Genomic DNA, 21,978 nt, shown 5'->3' on the forward strand with positions numbered 1-21,978 from the left:
TCCACGGAGTTCATGGAAACCATGACACATGAGCCCTGAAGGCAATTGGTGGAGGGATCACCATGTTCTAAATACACAGTTTCTTAGCTTCCCTCTAATTGTTTCTGACTCTTATCAAGGACACAGATGTGTGTGAATGCCTTGAGTCACAGAAGGGGAGCATGTGAATGCTGTCATCCTCTGCGTGTGGACACAAAGGTTGTCTGTTGATTTAATAAGGTTCAAGGAATCTCTTAATTCTTGTACAATGTGAGAGGAAGGAGGATGTAACATCACAAAGCACTACAAAGCATAAGATTTGGAGATGGGCTTTCTGACTTAGAAAACCAGCACTACTAAGATTTTACCCAGCCTAGCCAAGTGATCTTGAACAGGTTGCTTCACCTTCCTGTGCCTCAGTTTTCTTCATGTGTAAAATGGGGCCTAAAAAAGTTTAAAGAAATAGTGTGCATTTATAAAGTGATTGGCACACAAAATCTGTTAATTAAATGTCAGTTGTATACATTGCTTCCACAACGTTATATATTTAAAGTCACATATTTGATCTTATATTGATATGAACCAAAATTTAGCAACAAATGGGACCATCTTAAAGTGTTCAGGTTGCTTGGTGAGCCAACTCTATATTATGATATTTGAAGGAAGGATCAAACTTCCAAGACTGCCCTTGCTCATCCACAAATATTTCCCTGATGTTTTCATCAAGAGGTTTTACATATTTGTTAAATCTTTTCTACTTCACTTGCAACGTGAATATGAATGAGTAAGTTTGGGGAAATTTCATGTTGAGGTTCAATAGGGTTTTATCTTTGTTTGCTTTGTTTTTGTTTTTAAAGTGATTTTATTTTATTAAATAGGCTTTACTTTTTTTAAAATTTATTTATTTTTATTTATTTATTTTGGCTGCCTTGGGTCTTCGTTGATGTGCACGGGCTTTCTCTAGTTGCGGTGAGCGGGGGCCACTCTTCATTGCAGTGTGTGGGCCTCTCACTGCGGTGGCCTCTCTCGCTGTGGAGCACGGGCTCTAGAGAGCAGGCTCAGTAGTTGTGGTGCACGGCCTTAGTTGCTCCGCGGCATGTGGGATCCTCCCGGACCAGGGATCAAACCCATGTCCCCTGCATTGGCAGGAGGACTCCCAACTACTGCGCCACCAGGGAAGTCCCAGCTTTACTTTTTACAGTAGTTTTAAGTTCCAAGCAAATTGAGCAGAAAGTACAGAGCTCCTACCTACCACCGCCTACACACACACACACACACTCAAGAGGGTTTTTAATATTTAAATCTGCCCTTGTAGTTGGGGGTCACTGCCACTGCCCTGGTGGGGCCCAGGAAGGCTGAGGGGCACCAAGAGGAACAGTAGACACTCAGGTAGAACACAGGCCCCTCTCTCCACTCTTAGTTTTGAGCAGGGTTGGGAGCTCAGTATTCTTAAGTGCTGGCTGCTCTGCGTGATCATATACATGCCAGCGTGGCCATGAAGGAAGGTTTCAGGAACATGCATTTTTCTTATTGAATTGGATGAAAAACAGATCAGGCCTGTACAACAGCCTCACAGGTGCTGAGGAGCTGGCTGTCTCTGCCAAGGCAGTTAAGGTTAGATATATAACCCTAGAGGAACAAGCCAATAAGATGGTGAAGCTCATTTCCTTATCTTACAGGTCAGAAAATTAAGACCCAGGGAGGGGCAGGCGATTTCTCAAGGGTACAACCCATTCATTCAGAAACATTGTGTTTCTCAGAATGTTATTCACAATTATTCAGGCAATAATTGGCTCTGTGGTTTAATTTTTGCAATTCTATATGAAAAGTTACTCTATTGCCAATGGGAAATTTCTTCCCTGGCACTTGGAAATGAAGAAGGTCAAATGGCTACAATTTGAAGGAAACCTTAATCCAGGAGTTCGACAACTCATAAAGGGGGCAAGTGGGCCAAGGAAGGGCTGTGGGCAAGTGGAGGTGGCATAGCCCTGTTCCAAAGACCAGCTTCCATTTAGTGCCAGTGGTGTTTGCCATTAGGGAATTCAGGCACAGAGTTAGTCATATTATAATATTTCCATATTTCACTGTAGCTCTAATTTTTCTGGAGAATCTGGGAATCTAGAATTTTACGTAAAACCCTCAGTTTTCCAGTGTTGGCAGCTCAGTGGGCCAAGTGATTCATATCAGCAGAACCCTGCCAATCTGCCATGTCTGGCTTGAAAGTGTGGCAGGCTGGCAAGCAGCATGTCACTTGGGTGAGTTTTAGGAGGTGAGTAGCTGTCACTGAGGCCTCCAGCTGTCTCTATGGTGCACACAGTTTCCCCCGCAAAGAGAAGATGGATGACTCCATATTTTCTCTACATTATAGTCTTAAGTCATCAAGGATGACACTTTTCCCATTGATTTTGAAAGCAGAACTTTCAATCATTCTAAAGAACTCAGAGTCTCAGAGTGAAACTAGAGTAGCATGCTCCACTGTCTACAATAGCAAAATATTGTGGGAAAATTCTGCCTGCAGCCCTCCTTCATGTAGGTGCTGCCCTGTGAAACCCGGCTTTCCTCTCTGGCCTTTGCTGCCCCACTGTGGGGTCCAGGCAGGCTGCTGTGCACCAGGAGGACAGGTGAATTCAGGCAGAACACAGGCCCCCTTCCCTCGCTCTTGGTTTTGAGCAGTGTCAGGATCTCAGTATTCTTAACAAGAGTTCCCCAGAGCCTGTTTCTGTCCAGAATCCAAACACTGAAGTTCCCTTTCTTATTCCTTATGCCTGAAGGTAGCTGGTCTCAGAAGTCAATCTGTGGTGGTGGGAAAGGGTAAATACCAGAGAACATGCCCCTTTGAAACTGAGGTAAAATTTATTTACTTGTCAAATGTACTATTCAGTTTTGACATATGCACAAGACAGAATATTTACATCAACCCAGAATGTGTCCATACACACCTTCCCAATTATTCCCTCTTCCATTTTGCCTATACTCTGATTTCATATAAATGAAATCATACAGCACATATTTTTGTGTGTCTGGCTTCTTTCGCTCAGCATATTTTTGAGGTTCAGTTTGCATATATAAGTAGTTTATTCCTTGTAATTGCTGAATTGCTGAAGCAATTACACTGTATAAATATATCACAATTTATTCATCAGGTCTTTTGTCTCCTAGATTTTTCAAATTTGGTGTTATTGTGAATAAAGCTACTATGAACACTCTTGTGAAAGGCTTTTTGTAGATACCTAGTTTCATTTATTTTGGATAAATACATGGTAATAGATTTGCTTGGTCATAGTGTAGATTTTAAGAAACTGCTAAACAGTTTTCTAAGTGGTTATACACTTTCCAGCAATATATTGGGCCTGATTGACCCACATTCTCTTGAATAGCTATTTAATTTTGGTCATTCTAACGGACTTGTAGTGGTGTTTCATTATGGTTTTTAGACCATGAACTTTTGGCTTCATAGCAAAATTGAGCAGAAGGCACAGAGATTTCCTATATACCCTCTGCCCCCTACATACACTTAGCCTCCCCCACCATCAACGTCTGGCACAAGAGAGGTACATTTGTTACAATTAATGAACCTACATTATCACCCAAACTTCCTAGTTTACATTGTTTCACTCTTGGTGTTGTACATCCTATGGGTTTGGACAAATGCATAATGCCATGTGTCTACCATTATAATCTCATACAGAAGAGATTCACTGCCCCAAATCCTCTCTGCTCTATTTATCCCTCCTTTCCCATGAACCCCTGGCAACCACTGATCTTTAACTGTCTGCATAGTTTTGCATTTTCTAGAATGTCATATAGTTGGAATCATACAGTATGCCGCCTTTTTAGATTGGCTTCTTTCACTTAGTAATATGCACTTAAGATTCCTCTGTGTTTTTTCATGGCTTGATAGCTCATTTTTTTAGCACTGAGTAATATTCAACTGTCTGGATGTACCAGAGTTTGTTTGTCCATTCACTCGCTGAAGGACATCTGGGTTGCTTCCAAGTTTAGGCAATTATAAATGAAGCACATAAACATCCACCTGCAGATTTTTTGTGTGGATATGTTTTCAACTCATTGGGTAAATACCAAGTAGCATGATTGCTGGATCATATATTAAGAGTACGTTTAGTTTTGTAAGAAACCACCAAGCTGTCATCAAAGTGGCTCTACCAATTTGCATTCCCATCAGCAAAGAATTAGTGTTGTTTCACATTCTCATGAGAATTTGTCTTAGTGTTTTGGATTTTAGCCATTTCTAATAGGTGTGTAGAGGTATCACATTGCTGTTTTAATTTGTAATTTCCTGAGAACATATTATGTGGAACATTTTCTCATATGCATATTTGCCATCCATATATATTCTTTGGTGAAGTGTCCAGGTCTTTGCCTGTTTAGTAATTGGGTTGTTTCCTTATTGTTGAACTTTAAGAGTACTTTGCATATTTTGGATAAGTCTTTTATCAGATATGTCTTTTGCAAATATTTTCTCCCAGTCTGTAGCTTGTCTTCTTATTCACTTGACACTGTCTTTTGCAGAGCAGAAGTTTCTAATTTTAATGAAGTCTAGATTATCAAGTATTTCTTTCATGGATTGTGCTCTTGGTATTGTACCTAAAAAGTCATTGTCATATCCAAGGTCATCTAGATTTTCCCCTATGCTGTCTTCTAGTCTTCTAGTAGTTTTATAGCTTTCTATTTTACAGGTAAGTTTATGATCCAATTTTTTGAAACATGTAATTCTTTTTCTAGATTCACTTTTTTTTGAAGTTTTTGTGTGTATTTTTTTATTAACATCTTTATTGGAGTATAATTGCTTTACAATGGTGTGTTAGTTTCTGCTTTATAACAAAGTGAATCAGTTATACATATACATATGTTCCCATATCTCTTCCCTCTTGCATCTACCTCCCTCCCACACTCCATATCTCACCCCTCTAGGTGGTCACAAAGCACAGAGCTGATCTCCCTGTGCTATGCGGTTGCTTACCACTAGCTATCTATTTTACGTTTGGTAGGTATATATGTCCATGCCACTCTCTCACTTTGTCACAGCTAACCCTTCCCCCTCCCCATATCCTCAAGTCCATTCTCTCGTAGGTCAGTGTCTTTATTCCCGTCTTGCCACTAGGTTCTTCATGACCTTTTTTTTTCCCCTTAGATTCCATATATATGTGTTAGCATACTGTATTTGTTTTCCTCTTTCTGACTTACTTCACTCTGTATGAAAGACTCTAACTCCATCCGCCTCACTACAAATAACTCCATTTTGTTTCTTTTTATGGCTGAGTAATATTCCATTGTATATATGTGCAACATCTTCTTTATCCATTCATCTGATGATGGACACTTAGGTTGCTTCCATGTGCTGGCTGCTGTAAATAGAGCTGCAATGAGCATATTGGTACATGACCTTTTTTGAATTATGGTTTTCTCAGGGTATATGCCCAGTAGTGGGATTGCTGGGTCATATGGTAGTTCTATTTTTAGTTTTTTAAGGAACCTCCATACTGTTCTCCATAGTGGCTGTATCAATTTACATTCCCACCAACAGTGCAAGAGTGTCCCCTTTTCGCCACACCCTCTCCAGCATTCATTGTTTCTAGATTTTTTGATGATGGCCATTCTGACCGGTGTGAGATGATATCTCATTGTAGTTTTGATTTGCATTTCTCTAATGATTAATGATGAACATTCTTTCATGTGCTTGTTGGCAATCTGTATATCTTCTATGGAGAAATGTCTATTTAGGTCTTCAGCCCATTTTTGGATTGGGTTCTTTGTTGTTTTGTTATTGAGCTGCATGAGCTGCTTGTAAATTTTGGAGATTAATCCTTTGTCAGTTGCTTCATTTGCAAATATTTTCTCCCATTCTGAGGGTTGTCCTTTGGTCTTCTTCATGGTTTCCTTTGCTGTGCAAAAGCTTTGAAGTTTCATTAGGTCTCATTTGTTTATTTTTATTTTTATTTCCATTTCCCTAGGAGCTGGGGCAAAAAGGATCTTGCTGTGATTTATGTCATAGTGTTCTGCCTATGTTTTCCTCTAAGACTTTGATAGTGTCTGGCTTTACATTTAGGTCTTTAATCCATTTTGAGTTTATTTTTGTGTATGGTGTTAGGGAGTGTTCTAGTTTCATACTTTTACATACACCTGTCCAGTTTTCCCAGCACAACTTATTGAAGAGGCTGTCTTTCTCCACTATATATACTTGCCTCCTTGATCAAAGATAAGGTGACCATATGTGCGTGGGTTTATCTCTGGGCTTTCTATCCTGTTCCATTGATCTATGTTTCTGTTTCTGTGCCAGTACAATAGTGTCTTGATTACTGTAGCTTTGTAGTATTGTCTGAAGTCAGGGAGCCTGATTCCTCCAGCTCCATTTTTCCTTCTCAAGATTGCTTTGGCTATTCGGGGTCTTTTGTGTTTCTATACAAATTGTGAAATCTTTTGTTCTAGTTCTGTGAAAAATGCCAGGGATAGTTTGATAGGGATTGCATTGAATGTGTATATTGCTTTGAGTAGTAGAGTCATTTTCACAATGTTGATTCTTCCAATCCAAGAACATGGTATATCTCTCCATCTATTTGTATCATCTTTAATTTCTTTCATCAGTGTCTTATAATTTTCTGCATACAGGTCTTTTTTCTTCTTAGGTAGGTTTATTCCTAAATATTTTATTCTTTTTGTTGCAGTGGTAAATGGGAGTGATTTCTTAATTTCACTTTCAGAGTTTTCATCATTAGTGTATAGGAATGCAAGAGATTTCTGTGCATTAATTTTGTATCCTGCTACTTTACCAAATTCATTGATTAGCCCTAGTAGTTTTCTGGTAGCATCTTTAGGCCTCTCTATGTATAGTATCATGTCCTCTTCAAACAGTGAGAGCTTTACTTTTTCTTTCCTGATTTGGATTCCTTTTATTTCTTTTTCTTCTCTGATTGCTGTGGCTAAAACTTCCAAAACTATGTTGAATAATAGTGGTGAGAGTGGGCAACCTTGTCTTGTTCCTGATGTTAGTGGAAATGGTTTCAGATTTTCACCATTGAGGATGATGTTGGCTTTGGGTTTGTCATATATGGCCTTTATTATGTTGAGGAAAGTTCCCTCTATGCCTACTTTCTGCAGGGCTTTTGTCATAAATTGGTGTTGAATTTTGTCAAAATCTTTCTCTGCATCTATTGAGATGATCATATGGTTTTTCTCCTTCAATTTGTTAATATGGTGTATTACGTTTATTGATTTGCATATTTTGAAGAATCCTTGCATTCCTGGGATAAACCCAACTTGATCATGGTGTATGATCCTTTTAATGTGCTCTTGGATTCGGTTTGCTAGTATTTTGTTGAGGATTTTTGCATCTATGTTCATCAGTGATATTGGCCTGTAGTTTTCTTTCTTTGTGACATCTTTGTCTGGTTTTGATATCAGGGTGATGGTGGCTTGATAGAATGAATTGGGGAGTGTTCCTCCCTCCGCAATATTTTGGAAGAGTTGAGAAGGATAGGTGTTAGCTCTTCTCTAAATGTTTGATAGAATTCTCCTGTGAAGCCACCTGGTCCTGGGTTTTTGTTTGTTGGAAGATTTTTAATCACAGTTTCAATTTCAGTACTTGTGACTGGTCTGTTCATATTTTCTATTTCTTCCTGGTTCAGTCTCAGCAGGTTGTGCATTTCTAAGAATTTGTCCATTTCTTCCAGGTTGTCCATTTTATTGACAGAGAGTTGCTTGTAGTAATCTCTCATGATCGTTTGTATTTCTTCAGTGTCAGTTGTTACTTCTCCTTTTTCATTTCTAATTCTATTGATTTGAGTCTTCCCCCTTTTTTTCTTGATGAGTCTGGGTAATGGTTTATCAATTTCTTTTATCTTCTCAAAGAACCAGCTTTTAGTTTTATTGATCTTTGCTATTGTTTCCTTCATTTCTTTTTCATTTATTTCTGATCTGATCTTTATGATTTCTATCCTTCTTCTAACTTTGGGTTTTTTTTGTTCTTCTTTCTCTAATTGCTTTAGGTGCAAGGTTAGGTTGTTTATTTGAGATGTTTCCTGTTTCTTGAGGTAGGCTTGTATTGCTATAAACTTCCCTCTTAGAACTGCTTTTGCTGCATCCCATAGGTTTTGGGTCGTCGTGTCTCCATTGTCATTTGTTTGTAGGTATTTTTTGATTTCCCCTTTGATTTCTTCAGTGTATTCAGTGTATTCTTCAGTGTAATTTCTTCATTATTAAGTAGGGTATTGTTTACGCTCCAAGTGTTTGTATTTCCCCTTTTATGGCTGTTAGTATTTGCCTTATGTATTGAGGTGCTCCTATGTTGGGTGCATAAATATTTACAAATGTTATATCTTCTTCTTGAATTGACCCCTTGATCATTATATAGTGTCTTTCTTTGTCTCTTGTAATAGTCTTTATTTTAAAGTCTATTTGGTCCGATATGAGAATTGGTACTCCAGCTTTCTTTTCATTTCCATTTGCATGGAATATCTTTTTCCATCCCCTCACTTTCAGTCTGTATGTATCCCTAGGTCTGAAGTGGGTCTCTTGTAGACAGCATATATAAGTACCTTTTTTTTGTATCCATTCAGCCAATATGTGTCTTTTGGTGGGAGCATTTAATCCATTTACATTTAAGGTAATTATCGATATGTATGTTCCTATTCCCATTTTCTTAAATGTTTTGCTTTTGTTATTATAAGTGTTTTCCTTCTCTTGTGTTTCTTGCCTAGAGAAGTTCCTTTAGCATTTGTTGTAAAGCTGGTTTGGTGGTGCAGAACACTCTCAGCTTTTGCTTGTCTGTAAAGATTTTAATTTCTCCATCAAATCTGAATGAGATCCTTGCTGGGTAGAGTAATCTTGGTTGTAGGTTTTTCTCCTTCATCACTTTAAATATGTCCTGCCACTCTCTTCTGGATTGCAGAGTTTCTGCTGAAAGATCAGCTGTTAACCTTATGGGGATTCCCTTGTGTGTTATTTGTTGTTTTTCCCTTGCTACTTTTAATATGTTTTCTTTGTATTTAATTTTTGATAGTTTGATTAATATGTGTCTTGGCGTGTTTCTCCTTGGATTTATCCTGTATGGGAATCTCCATACTTCCAGGAATTGATTAACTATTTCCTTTCCCATATTAGGGAAGTTTTCAACTATAATCTCTTCAAATATTTTCTCAGTCCCTTTCTTTGTCTCTTCGTCTTCTGGGACTCCTATAATTCGAATGTTGGTGCATTTAATGTTGTCCCAGAGGTCTCTGAGACTGTCCTCAGTTCTTTTCATTCTTTTTTCTTTATTCTGCTCTGCAGTAGTTATTTCCACTATTTTATCTTCCAGGTCACTTATCCGTTCTTCTGCCTCAGTTATTCTGCTATTGATCCCTTGACCAAGACTATTACAAAAGACTATTACAAGAGTATTTTTAATTTCATTTATTGTGTTGTTCATCGTTGCTTGGTTCCTCCTTAGTTCTTCTGTGTCCTTGTTAAACGTTTCTTGCATTTTGTCTATTCTATTTCCAAGATTTTGGATCATCTTTGTTATCATTATTCTGAATTCTTTTTCAGGTAGACTGCTTATTTCCTCTTCATTTGTTAGGTCTGGTGTGCTTTTCCCTTGCTCCTTCATCTGCTGTGTGTTTATATGTCTTCTCATATTGCTTATCTAACTGTGTTTTGTGTCTCCTTTTAGCAGGCTGCAGGTTCGTAGTTCCTGTTGTTTTTGGTATCTGTCCCTAGTGGCTAAGGTTGGTTAATTGGTTCTGTAGGCTTCCTGGTGGAGGGGACTAGTGCCTGTGTTCTGTTGGATGAGGCTGGATCTTGGCTTTCTGGTGGGCAGAACCACCTCTGGTGGTGTGTTTTGGGGTGTCTGTGGCCTTATTATGATTTTAGGCAGCCTCTCTGCTAATGGATGGGGCTGTGTTCCTGTCTTTCTAGTTGTTTGGCATAGGGTGTCCAGCACTGTAGCTAGCTCGTCATTGAGTGAAGCTGGGTCTTGGTGATGAGATGGAGATCTCTGGGGGATTTTCACCATTTGGTATTATGTGGACCTGAGAGGTCTCCTGTGGACCAGTGTCCTGAAGTAGCCTCTCCCAACTCAGAGGCACACCCCTGATGCCTGGCTGGAGCACCAAGAGCCTTTCATACACATAGCTCAGAATAAAAGGGAGAAAAAATAGAAAAAAAGAAAGAAATAAAGAAAGAAAGAAAGAAAGAAAGAAAGGGGATAAAATAAAATAAAATAAAGTAAGGTAAAATAAAATAAAGTTATTAAAAAATTAAAAATAAAAAAAGTATTAAGAAAAAAAATTTTAAGTAAGAAAACAAAAACAAAAACAAAGATATTTTTGGGGGAGATAGGAGAAGATGGCAGAAGAGTAAGAAGTGGAGATCACCTTCCTCCCCACAGATACATCAGAAATACATCTACACGTGGAACTGCTCCTATAGAACAGCCACTGAATGCTGGCAGAAGACGTCATACCTCCCAAAAGGCAAGAAACTCCCCACGTACCTGGGTAGGGCAAAAGAAAAAAGGAACAACAGAGACAAAAGAATAAGGATGAGACCTGCACCAGTGGGAGGGAGCTGTGAAGGAGGAAAGGTTTCCACACACTAGGAATCCCCTTCACAGGCAGATACTGCGAGTGGCAGAGGGGGGAAGCTTTGGAGCCGCGGAGGAGAGCGCAGCAACAGGGGTACGGAGAGCAAAGCAGAGAGATTCCCGCACAGAGGAGGGGTGCCGACCAGAACTCACCAGCCCGAGAGGCTGCCGGGGCAGGCGGGGGCTAGGAGCTGAGGCTCAGGATTCGGTCAGATTGCAGGGAGAGAACTGGTGTTGGCAGCGTGAACACAACCTGATGGGGTTAGTGCACCACAGCTAGCCGAGAGGGAGTCCGGGAAAAGGACTGGAGCTGCCGAACAGACAAGAGACTTTTTCTTGCCTCTTTGTCTCCTGGTGCACGAGGAGCGGGGATTCAGAGCGCCTCCTAAATGAGCTCCAGAGACTGGCGAGAGCTGCTGCTATCAGCGTGGACCCCAGAGTTGGGCATGAAATGCAAAGGCTGCTGTTGCCGCCACCAAGAAGCTTGTGTGCGAGCACAGGTCACTATCCACACAGCCCCTCCCGGGAGGCTGTGCAGCCCGCCACTGCCAGGGTCCCATGATCCAGGGACAAATTCCCCAGGAGAACGCATGGCGTGCCTCAGGCTGTTGCAACATCACGCCGGCCTCTGCCGCTCCAGGCTCACTCCGCATCCATACACTTCCCTCTCCCCGGCCTGAGTGAACCAGAGCCCCCAGATCAGCTGCTCCTTTGATCCTGTCCTGTCTGAGCGAAGAACAGACACCCTCAGGCAGCCTACACGCAGAGGCGGGTCCAAACCCATAGCTGAACCCCGGGAGCTGTGTGAACAAAGAAGAGAAAGGGAAATTTTTCCCAGCAACCTCAGAAGCAGCAAATTAAAGCTCCACAAACAACTTGATGTACCTGCATCTCTGGAATACCTGAATAGACAACAAATCATCCCAAATTGAGGAGATGGACTTTGGGAACAAGATATATTATTTTTCCCCCTTTCCTCTTTTTGTGAGTGTGTATGTGCATGCTTCTGTGTGAGACTTTGTCTGTATAGCTTTGCTTTCACCATTTCTTGTAGGGTTCTGTCCATCCGTTGTGTTTTTTGTTTTTTTTTTTTTTTTACTTAAAAAATTCTTTCCTTTTTTTCTTAATAATTATTTTTTATTTTAATAACTTTATTTTATCTTACTTTATTTTATTTTATCCTCTTTCTTTTTTTCATTCTCTTTTTTCTCCCTTTTATTCTGAGCCGTGTGAATGAAAGGCTCTTCGTGCTCTAGCCAGGCATCAGGGCTGTACCTCTGAGGTGGGAGAGCCAACTTCAAGACACTGGTCCACAAGAGACCTCCCAGCTCCACGTAATACCAAATGACGAAAATCTTCCAGAGATCTCCATCTCAACACCAAGACCCAGCTTCACTCAACGACCAGCAAGCTATAGTGCTGGACACCCAATGTCAAACAACTAAAAAGACAGGAACACAGCCCCATCCATTAGCAAAGAGGCTGCCTAAAATCATAATAAGGCCACAGACACCCCAAAACACACCACCAGACGTGGATCTGCCCACCAGAAAGACAAGATCCAGCCTCATCCACCAGAACACCGGCACTAGTCCCCTCCACCAGGAAGCCTACACAACCCACTGAACCAACCTTAGCCACTGCGGACAGATACCAAAAACAACAGGAACTATGAACCTGCAGCCTGAAAAAGGAGACTCCAAACACAGTAAGATAAGCAAAATGAGATGACAGAAAAACACACAGCAGATGAAGGAGCAAGGGAAAAGCACACCAGACCTAACAAATGCAGAGGAAATAGACAGTCTACCTGAAAAAGAATTCAGAATAATGATAGTAAAGATGATCCCAAATCTTGGAAATAGAATAGACAAAATGCAAGAAACGTTTAACAAGGACCTAGAAGAACTAAAGAGGAACCAAGCAACGATGAACAACACAATAAATGAAATTAAAAATACTCTAGAAGGGATCAATAGCAGAATAACTGACGCAGAAGAACGGATAAGTGACCTGGAAGATAAAATAGTGGAAATAGCTACTGCAGAGCAGAATAAAGAAAAAAGAATGAAAAGAACTGAGGACAGTCTCAGAGACCTCTGGGACAACATTAAACGCACCAACATTCGACTTATAGGGGTCCCAGAAGACGAAGAGACAAAGAAAGGGACTGAGAAAATATTTGAAGAGATTATAGTTGAAAACTTCCCTAATATGGGAAAGGAAATAGTTAATCAATTCCTGGAAGTATGGAGATTCCCATACAGGATAAATCCAAGGAGAAACACGCCAAGACACATATTAATCAAACTATCAAAAATTAAATACAAAGAAAACATATTAAAAGCAGCAAGGGAAAAACAACAAATAACACACAAGGGAATCCCCATAAGGTTAACAGCTGATCTTTCAGCAGAAACTCTGAAAGGCAGAAGGGAGTGAAGAACATATTTAAAGTGATGAAGGAGAAAAACTTACATCCAAGATTACTCTACCCAGCAAGTATCTCATTCAGATTTGATGGAGAAATTAAAATCTTTACAGACAAGCAAAAGCTGAGAGAGTTCAGCACCACCAAACCAGCTTTACAACAAATGCTAAAGGAACTTCTCTAGGCAAGAAACACAAGAGAAGGAAAACACTTATAATAACAAACACAAAACATTTAAGAAAATGGGAATAGGAACATACATATTGATAATTACCTTAAATGTAAATGGATTAAATGCTCCCACCAAAAGACACAGACTGGCTGAATGGATACATAAACAAGACCCATATATATGTTGTTCACAAGAGACCCACTTCAGACCTAGGGATACATACAGACTGAAAGTGAGGGGATGGAAAAAGATATTCCATGCAAATGGAAATGAAAAGAAAGCTGGCGTAGCAATTCTCATATCACACAAAATAAGCTTTAAAATAAGACTGTTGCAAGAGACAAAGAAGGACACTATATAATGATCAAGGGATTGATTCAAGAAGAATATTATAACAATTGTAAATATTTATGCACCCAACATAGAAGCACCTCAATACATAAGGCAAATACTAACAGCCATAAAAGGGGAAATTGACAGTAACACAATCATAGTAGGGGACTTTAACACCCCACTTTCACCAATGGACAGATCATCCAAAATGAAAACAAATAAGGAAACACAAGCTTTAAATGATACATTAAACAAGATGGACTTAATTGATATCGATACGACATTCCACCCAAAAACAACAGAATACACATTTTTCTCAAGTGCTCATGGAACATTCTCCAGGATAGATCATATCTTGGGTCACAAATCAAGCCTTGGTAAATTTAAGAAAATTGAAATTGTATCAAGTATTGTTTCTGACCACAACACTATGAGACTAGATATCAATTACAGGAAAAGATCTGTAAAAAATACAAACACTTGGAGCGTAAACAATACCCTACTTAATAATGAAGAAATTACCCTGAAGAATACACTGAAGAAACCAACGGGGAAATAAAAAAATACCTAGAAACAAATGATAATGGAGACACGACGACCCAAAACCTATGGGATGCAGCAAAAGCAGTTCTAAGAGGGAAGTTTATAGCAATACAAGCCTACCTCAAGAAACAGTGGGGCTTCCCAGGTGGCGCAGTGGTTGAAAATCTGCCTGCCAGTGCAGGGCACACGGGTTCGAGCCCTGGCCTGGGAAGATCCCACATGCCACGGAGCTACTAAGCCCATGTGCCACAACTACTGAGCCTGTGCGTCTGGTGACTGTGCTCCACAACAAGAGAGGTCGCGATAGTGAGAGGCCCGTGCACCACGATGATGAGTGGCCCCCACTTGCCGCAAGTAGAGAAAGCCCTCGTACAGGAACGAAGATCCAACACAGTCAAAAATAATTAAATAAATTTAAAAAAAAATTAAACAAAAGAAACAGGAAACATCTCGAATAAACAACCAGACCTTGCACCTAAAGCAAGTAGAGAAAAAAGAAAAAAAAACACCAAAGTTAGCAGAAGGGAAGAAATAATAAAGATCAGATCAGAAATAAATGAACAAGAAATGAAGCAAACAATAGCAAATATTAACAAAACTAAAAGCTGGTTATCGAGAAGATAAAAAAAAATTGATAAACCATTAGCCAGACTAATCAAGAAAAAAAGAAGACTCAAATAAATAGAATTAGAAATGAAAAAGAAGAAGTAACAACTAACACTGTAGAAATACAAACGATCATGAGAGATTACTACAAGCAACTCTATGCCAATAAAATGGACAACCTGGAAGAAATGGACTAATTCTTAGAAATTCACAACCTGCCGAGACTGAACCAGGAAGAAATAGAAAATATGAACAGACCAGTCACAAGCACTGAAATTGAAACTGTGATTAAAAATCTTCCAACAAACAAAAGCCCAGGACCAGATGGCTTCACAGGAGAAGTCTATCAAACATTTAGAAAAGAGCTAACACCTATCCTTCTCAAACTCTTCCAAAATATTGCAGAGGGAGGAACACTCCCCAACTCATTCTACGAGGCCACCATCACCCTGATACCAAAACCAGACAAAGATGTCACAAAGAAAGAAAACTACAGGCCAATATCACTGATGAACATAGATGCAAAAATCCTCAACAAAATGCTAGCAAACAGAATCCAAGAGCACATTAAAAGGATCATACACCATGATCAAGTTGGGTTTATTCCAGGAATGCAAGGATTCTTTAAAATACGCAAATCAATCAACATGATACACCATATTAAGAAATTGAAGGAGAAAAACCATATGGTCATCTCAATAGATGCAGAGCAAGCTTTCAACAAAATTCAACACCCATTTATGATAAAAGCCCTGCAGAAAGTAGGCATAGAGGGAACTTTCCTCAACATAATACAGGCCATATATGACAAACCCACAGCCAACATCATCCCCAATGGTGAAAAACTGAAACCATTTCCACTAACATCAGGAAGAAGACAAGGTTGCCCACTCTCACCACTATTATTCAACATAGTTTTGGAAGTTTTAGCCACAACAATCAGAGAAGAAAAAGAAATAAAAGGAATCCAAATCAGAAAAGAAGAAGTAAAGCTGTCACTGTTTGCAGATGACATGATACTCTACATAATGAATCCTAAAGATGCTACCAGAAAACTACTAGAGCTAATCAATGAATTTGGTAAAGTAGCAGGATACAAAATTAATGCACAGAAATCTCTTGCATTCCTATACACTAATGATGAAAAATCTGAAAGTGAAATTAAGAAAACACTCCCATTTACCATTGCAAGAAAAAGAATAAAATATCTAGGAATAAACCTACCTAAGGAGAAAAAAAACCTGGATGCAGAAAATTATAAGACACTGATGAAAGAAATTAAAGATGACACAAATAGATGGAGAGATATACCCTGTTCTTGGATTGGAAGAATCAACATTGTGAAAATGACTCTACTACCCAAAGCAATCAATACATTCAATGCAATCCCTATCAAACTATCCCTGGCATTTTTCACAGCACTAGAACAAAAAATTTCACAATTTGCATAGAAACACAAAAGACCCTGAATAGCCAAAGCAATCTTGAGAACGAAAAATGAAGCTGGAGGGATCAGGCTCCCTGACTTCAGACTATACTACAAAGCTACAGTAATCAAGACAGTATTGTACTGGCACAAAAACAGAAACATAGATCAATGGAACAGGATAGAAAGCCCAGAGATAAACCTACGCACATATGGTCACCTCATCTTTGATAAAGGAGGCAAGCATATACAGTGGAGAAAAGACAGCGTTTTCAATAAATGGTGCTTGGAAAACTGGACAGGTACATGTAAAAGTATGAAATTAGAACACTCCCTAACACCATACACAAAAATAAACTCAAAATGGATTAAAAACCTAAATGTAAGGCCAGACACTATCAAAGTCTTAGAGGAAAACAGAGGCAGAACACTCTATGACATAAATCACAGCAAGATCCTTTTTGACCCAACTCCTAGAGAAATGGAAATAAAAACAAAAATAAACAAATGGGACATAGTGAAACTTCAAAGCTTTTGCACAGAAAAGGAAACCATAAACAAGACCAAAAGACAACCCTCAGATTGGGAGAAAATATGTGCAAATAAAGCAACTGACAAAGATTAATCTCCAAAATTTACAAGCAGCTCATGCAGCTCAATATCAAAAAAAGAAACAACCCAATCCAAAAATGAGCAGAAGACCTAAATAGATATTTCTCCAAAGAAGATATACAGATTGCCAACAAACACATGAAAGAATGCTCAACGTCATTAATCATTAGAGAAATGCAAATCAAAACTACAATGAGATATCATCTCATACCGGTCAGAATGGCCATCATCAAAAAATCTAGAAACAATGAATGCTGGAGAGGGTGTGGAGAAAAGGGAACACTCTTGCACTGTTGGTGCAAATGTAAACTGATACAGCCACTATGGAGAACAGTATGGAGGTTCTTTAAAAAACTACAAATAGAACTAGCATACGATGCAGCAATCCCACTACTGGGCATATACCCTGAGAAAACCATAATTCAAAAAGGGTCATGTACCAAAATGTTCATTGCAGCTCTATTTACAATTGCCAGGACATGGAAACAACCTAAATCTCCATCATTGGATGAATAGATAAAGAAGATGTTGCACATATATACAATGGAATTTACTCAGCCATAAAAAGAAACGAAATGGAGTTATTTGTAGTGAGGTGGATGGAGTTAGAATCTGTCATACAGAGTGAAGTAAGTCAGAAAGAGAAAAACAAATACAGTATGCTAACACATATATATGGAATCTAAGGGAAAAAAAAAAGGTCATGAAGAACCTAGTGGCAAGATGGGAATAAAGAGACAGACCTACTAGAGAATGGACTTCTGGATATGGGGAGGGGAAGGGTAAGATGTGACAAAGTGAGAGAGTGGCATGGACATATATATACACTACGAAACGTAAAATAGATAGCTAGAGGGAAGCAACCGCATAGCACAGGGAGATCAGCTCTGTGCTTTGTGACCACCTAGAAGGGTGGGATAGGGAGGGTGATGCAAGAGGGAAGAGGTATGGGAACATATGTATATGCATAACTGATTCACTTTGTTATAAAGCAGAAACTAACACACCATTGTAAAGCAATTATACTCCAATAAAGACGTTAAAAACAAACAAACAAACACAGAAAAAACGGACGGACAGAACCCTATGACAAATGGTGAAAGCAAAGCTATAAAGACAAAATCTCACACAGAAGCATACACATACCCACTCAAAGAAGAGGAAAGGGGGAAAAAATAATATATCTTGCTTCCAAAGTCCATCTCCTCAATTTGGGATGATTTGTTGTCTATTCAGGTATTCCATAGATGCAGGGTACATCAAGTTGTTTGTGGAGCTTTAATCCGCTACTTCTGAGGCTGCTGGGAGAAATTTCCCTATCTCTTCTTTGTTCGCACAGCTCCCAGGGTTCAGCTTTGGATTTGGACCCGCCTCTGAGTGTAGGTCGCCTGAGGGCGTCTGTTCTTCGCTCACAAAGGACGGGGTTAAAGGAGCAGCTGATTCAGGGACTCTGGCTCACTCAGGCCGGGGGGAGGGAGGGGTACGGATGCGGGGCAAGCCTGCAGTGGCAGAGGCCAGCGTGACGTTGCAGCAACCTGAGGCACGCCTTGCGTTCTCCCAGGGAAGTTGTCCCTGGATCATGGGACCCTGGCAGTGGCGGGCTGCACTCCCGGGAGGGGCGGTGTGGATAGTGACCTGTGCTTACACACAAGCTTCTTGGTGGCGGCAGCAGCAGCAGCCTTAGCGTCTCATGCCTGTCTCTGGGGTCCGCGCTGATAGCCGCGGCTCGCGCCCATCTCTGGAGCTCGTTTAGGCGGCGCTCTGAATCCCCTCTCCTCGCGCACCAGGAAACAAAGAGGCAAGAAAAGTCTCTTGGCTGTTCGGCAGCTCCAGACCTTTTTCCGGACTCCCTCCCGGCTAGCTTTGGTGCGCTAACCCCTTCAGGCTGTGTTCACGCTGCCAACCCCAGTCCTCTCCCTGCAATCCGACGGAAGCCCGAGCCTCAGCTCCTAGCCCCCGCCCGCCCCATCGGGTGAGCAGACAAGCCTCTCAGGCTGGTGAGTTCTGGTCGGCACTGCTCCTCTGTGCGGGAATCTCTCCGCTTTGCCCTCCGCACCCCTGTGGCTGCGCTCTCCTCCGTGGCTCCAAAGCTTCCCCCCTCTGCCACTCGCAGTCTCTGCCTGTGAAGGGGTTTCCTAGTGTGTGGAAACCTTTCCTCCTTCACAGCTCCCTCCCACTGGTGCAGGTCCGTCCTTATTCTTTTGTCTCTGTTGTTCCTTTTTTCTTTTGCCCTACCCAGGTACGTGGGGAGTTTCTTGCCTTTTGGGAGGTATGACGTCTTCTGCCAGCGTTCAGTGGCTGTTCTATAGGAGCAGTTCCATATGTAGCTGTATTTCTGATGTATCTGTGGGGAGGAAGGTGGTCTCCGCATCTTACACTTCCACCATCTTCTCCCCTCCAGTTCTTAGATTCACTTTTTATCTGTGGATGTCCAGTTGTTCCAGAACCATTTGTTGAAAAACTATTTTTGCTCCATTGTATTGCCTTTATCCCTTTGTCAAAGATCAGTTGATTATATTATGTGGATCTATTTCTTAACTCTCTATTCTGTTCCATTGATCTATTGGTCTATACTTTTGCCAATACCACACTCTTTTGATTACTGTAGCTTTATTGTAAGTCTTGAAGTTTGGAAATGTCAGTCCTTCAACTTTGTTTTTTTCCATCAGTATTGTGTTGGCTCTTCTGTGTCTTTGCCTCTCCATGTAAACTTTAAAATCAGTTTGTTGATATCTACAGAATAACTTGCTGGGATTTTGATTAAAATTTCATTAAATTCATTGATCAAATTGTGAAGAATGAATATTTTGACAATATTGAGACTTCTTGTCCATGAACATGGGATGACTCTCCATTTATTTAATTCTTCTTTGGTTTTTTTAATCAGTGTTTTATTATTTTCCTCATGTAGATCTTGTATATATTTTGTTAGATTTACACCTAAGTATTTCTTTTTGGGGGTGCTAATATAAATGTTATTGTGTTTTTAACTTCTAATTCCACGTGTTCATTAACAGTATATAGAGAAGCAAGTGACTTTTGTATATATTGGCTTATATTCTGCAACCTTGTTATAATTGCTTATTAGTTCTAGAAGATTTTTTTGTTGTTGCTTCTTTCATATTTCCTACATAGATAATCATGTCATCTGTAAACAAAGACAGTTTTAGTTGTTACTTACTAATCTATATATATATATTTTTCTTATCTTTTTGTATTAGCTATGACTTTCAGTATAATGTTGAAAAGGAGGGGTGAGAGGGGACATTCTTGTTCCTGATTTAGCAGGAAAACTTCTAGTTTCTCACAATTAAGCATAATAGCTGTAGGGTTTTTGTATTTGTCTTTATCAAACTGAGAAAGTTCCTTTCTATTTCTAGTTTGCTGAGTGTTTTGGTTTTTTTTTTAATCATGGATGTTGGATTTTGTCCAATGCTTTTTCTGCATCTAATAATATGATCATGTGATTTTTCCTCTTTAGCCTATTGATGTGGATTATATTGATTTTCATCTTTGCATACCTGGGATAAATCCCATTTGTATGGGGTGTATAAACATTTTATACATTGTTGGATTTGATTTGCTAATATTTTGCTGAGGATTTTTGCATCTATGTTTATGTTTATGAGAGATATTGGTTGCAGTTTTCTTTTCTTGTGATGTCTTGACTGGTTTTGGTATTAGGGTAATGCTGACTTCATTGAATAGGTTAGAAAGTATAATCTCTGCTCCTATCTCTTTAAATGTTTGGTAGAATTCACTAGTGAACTCATCTAGGCCTGGTGCTTTCTCTTTTGGGCAGCTTGTTGTTGATTAATTCAATTTCTTTAATAGATATAGACCTATTAAAATTGTCTATTTCTTCTTATGTGAATTTTGACAGATTGTTTCTTTCAAGGAATTGATCAATTTCATCTTGGTTACCAAATTTGTGAGCATAAGTTGTTCATAATATTCCTTATTATCCATTTAATATCGATTGGATCTGTAGTAATATCCCTTCTTTCATTTCTCCTTTTTTATTTTTTTAATTTAATTTAATTTTGCTGCACCACGCGTCTTGTAGGATCTTACTTCCTCGACCAGGAATTGAACCCAGGCTCCTTGCAGTGGAAGCCCAGAATCCTAACCACTGGACCACCAGGGAATTCCCCTTTCTTTCATTTCTGATATTAGAAATTGTGTCTTCTTTTTTTCTCATTTGGCCTGGTTTGAGGCTTATTGATTTGATTGATCTTTTCAAGCACTAGCGTTTACTTTTATTTTTAATTAATTTTTTTGGAATATAGTTGCTTTCTAATGTTGTATTAGCTTCTACTGCACAGCAAAATGAATCAGCCATACATATACATATATCCCCACCCTTTTGGATTTCCCTCCCATCTATGACACCACAGTGCATTAAGTAGGGTTTCCTGTGCTATACAGTATGTTCCCATCAGTTGTCTATTTTATACATACTATCAGTAGTGTATATATGTCAATACCAATCTCCCAATTCCTCCCACCCCACCCCTTACCCCCTTGGTATCCATGCATTTGTTCTCTATGTCTGTGTCTCTATTTCTGCTTTGCAAATAAGGTCATCTACACCATTTTTCTAGATTCCACATATATGATTCCAATATATTGGAATATATATTCCAATATATTCCATATAATATATGATATTTGTTTTTCTCTATCTGACTTACTTCACTCTGTATGACACTCTCTAGGTCCATCCACAGCTCTACAAATGACCCAATTTCATTCCTTTTTATGGCTGAGTAATATTCCATTGTATATATGTACCACATCTTCTTTGTCCATTACTCTGTTGATGGACATTTAGGTTGCTTCCATGTCCTGGCTATTGTAAATAGTGCTGCTATGAACGTGGGGTGCATGTGTCTTTTTGAATTATGGTTTTCTCTGGGTATATGCCCAGTAGTGGGAGGGCTGGGTCATATGGTAGTTCTATATTTAGTTTTTTAAGGAACCGCCATACAGCTTTCCATATTGGCTGTATCAGTTAATTGGTTAAAATATGCCTTGGTGTGTTTCTCCTTGGGTTTATCCTGTATGGAACTCTCTGTGCTTCCTGGACTTTATTGACTATTTCCTTCCCCATGTTAGGGAAGTTTTCAACTATAATCTCTTCAGATATTTTCAGGCCCTTTCCCTTTCTCTTCTTCTTCTGGGACCCTTATAATTTGAATGTTGGTACGTTTAATGTTGTCCCAGAGGTCTCCGAGACTGTCCTCAATTCTTTTCATTCTTTTTTCTTTATTCTGCTCCTCGGCAGTTATTTCCAC

The 21,978-nt window shown here is 39.5% G+C and overlaps 1 long non-coding RNA gene across 1 annotated transcript in view; it reads right to left on the minus strand.

Annotated features, from left to right (window-relative positions):
- Positions 1-1,463: 1,463 nt before the first annotated feature.
- Positions 1,464-21,978, minus strand: part of LOC309648713 — a 55,512-nt gene continuing 34,997 nt past the window's right edge. The window contains exon 2 of the long non-coding RNA XR_014256766.1: positions 1,464-7,873. This is a non-coding gene — a long non-coding RNA (uncharacterized lncRNA). The remainder of the gene's footprint in view (positions 7,874-21,978) is intronic.

The sequence above is a fragment of the Balaenoptera physalus genome, assembly GCF_965194825.1.
Source record: "Balaenoptera physalus genome assembly, chromosome: 19".
Taxonomy (NCBI): domain Eukaryota; kingdom Metazoa; phylum Chordata; class Mammalia; order Artiodactyla; family Balaenopteridae; genus Balaenoptera; species Balaenoptera physalus.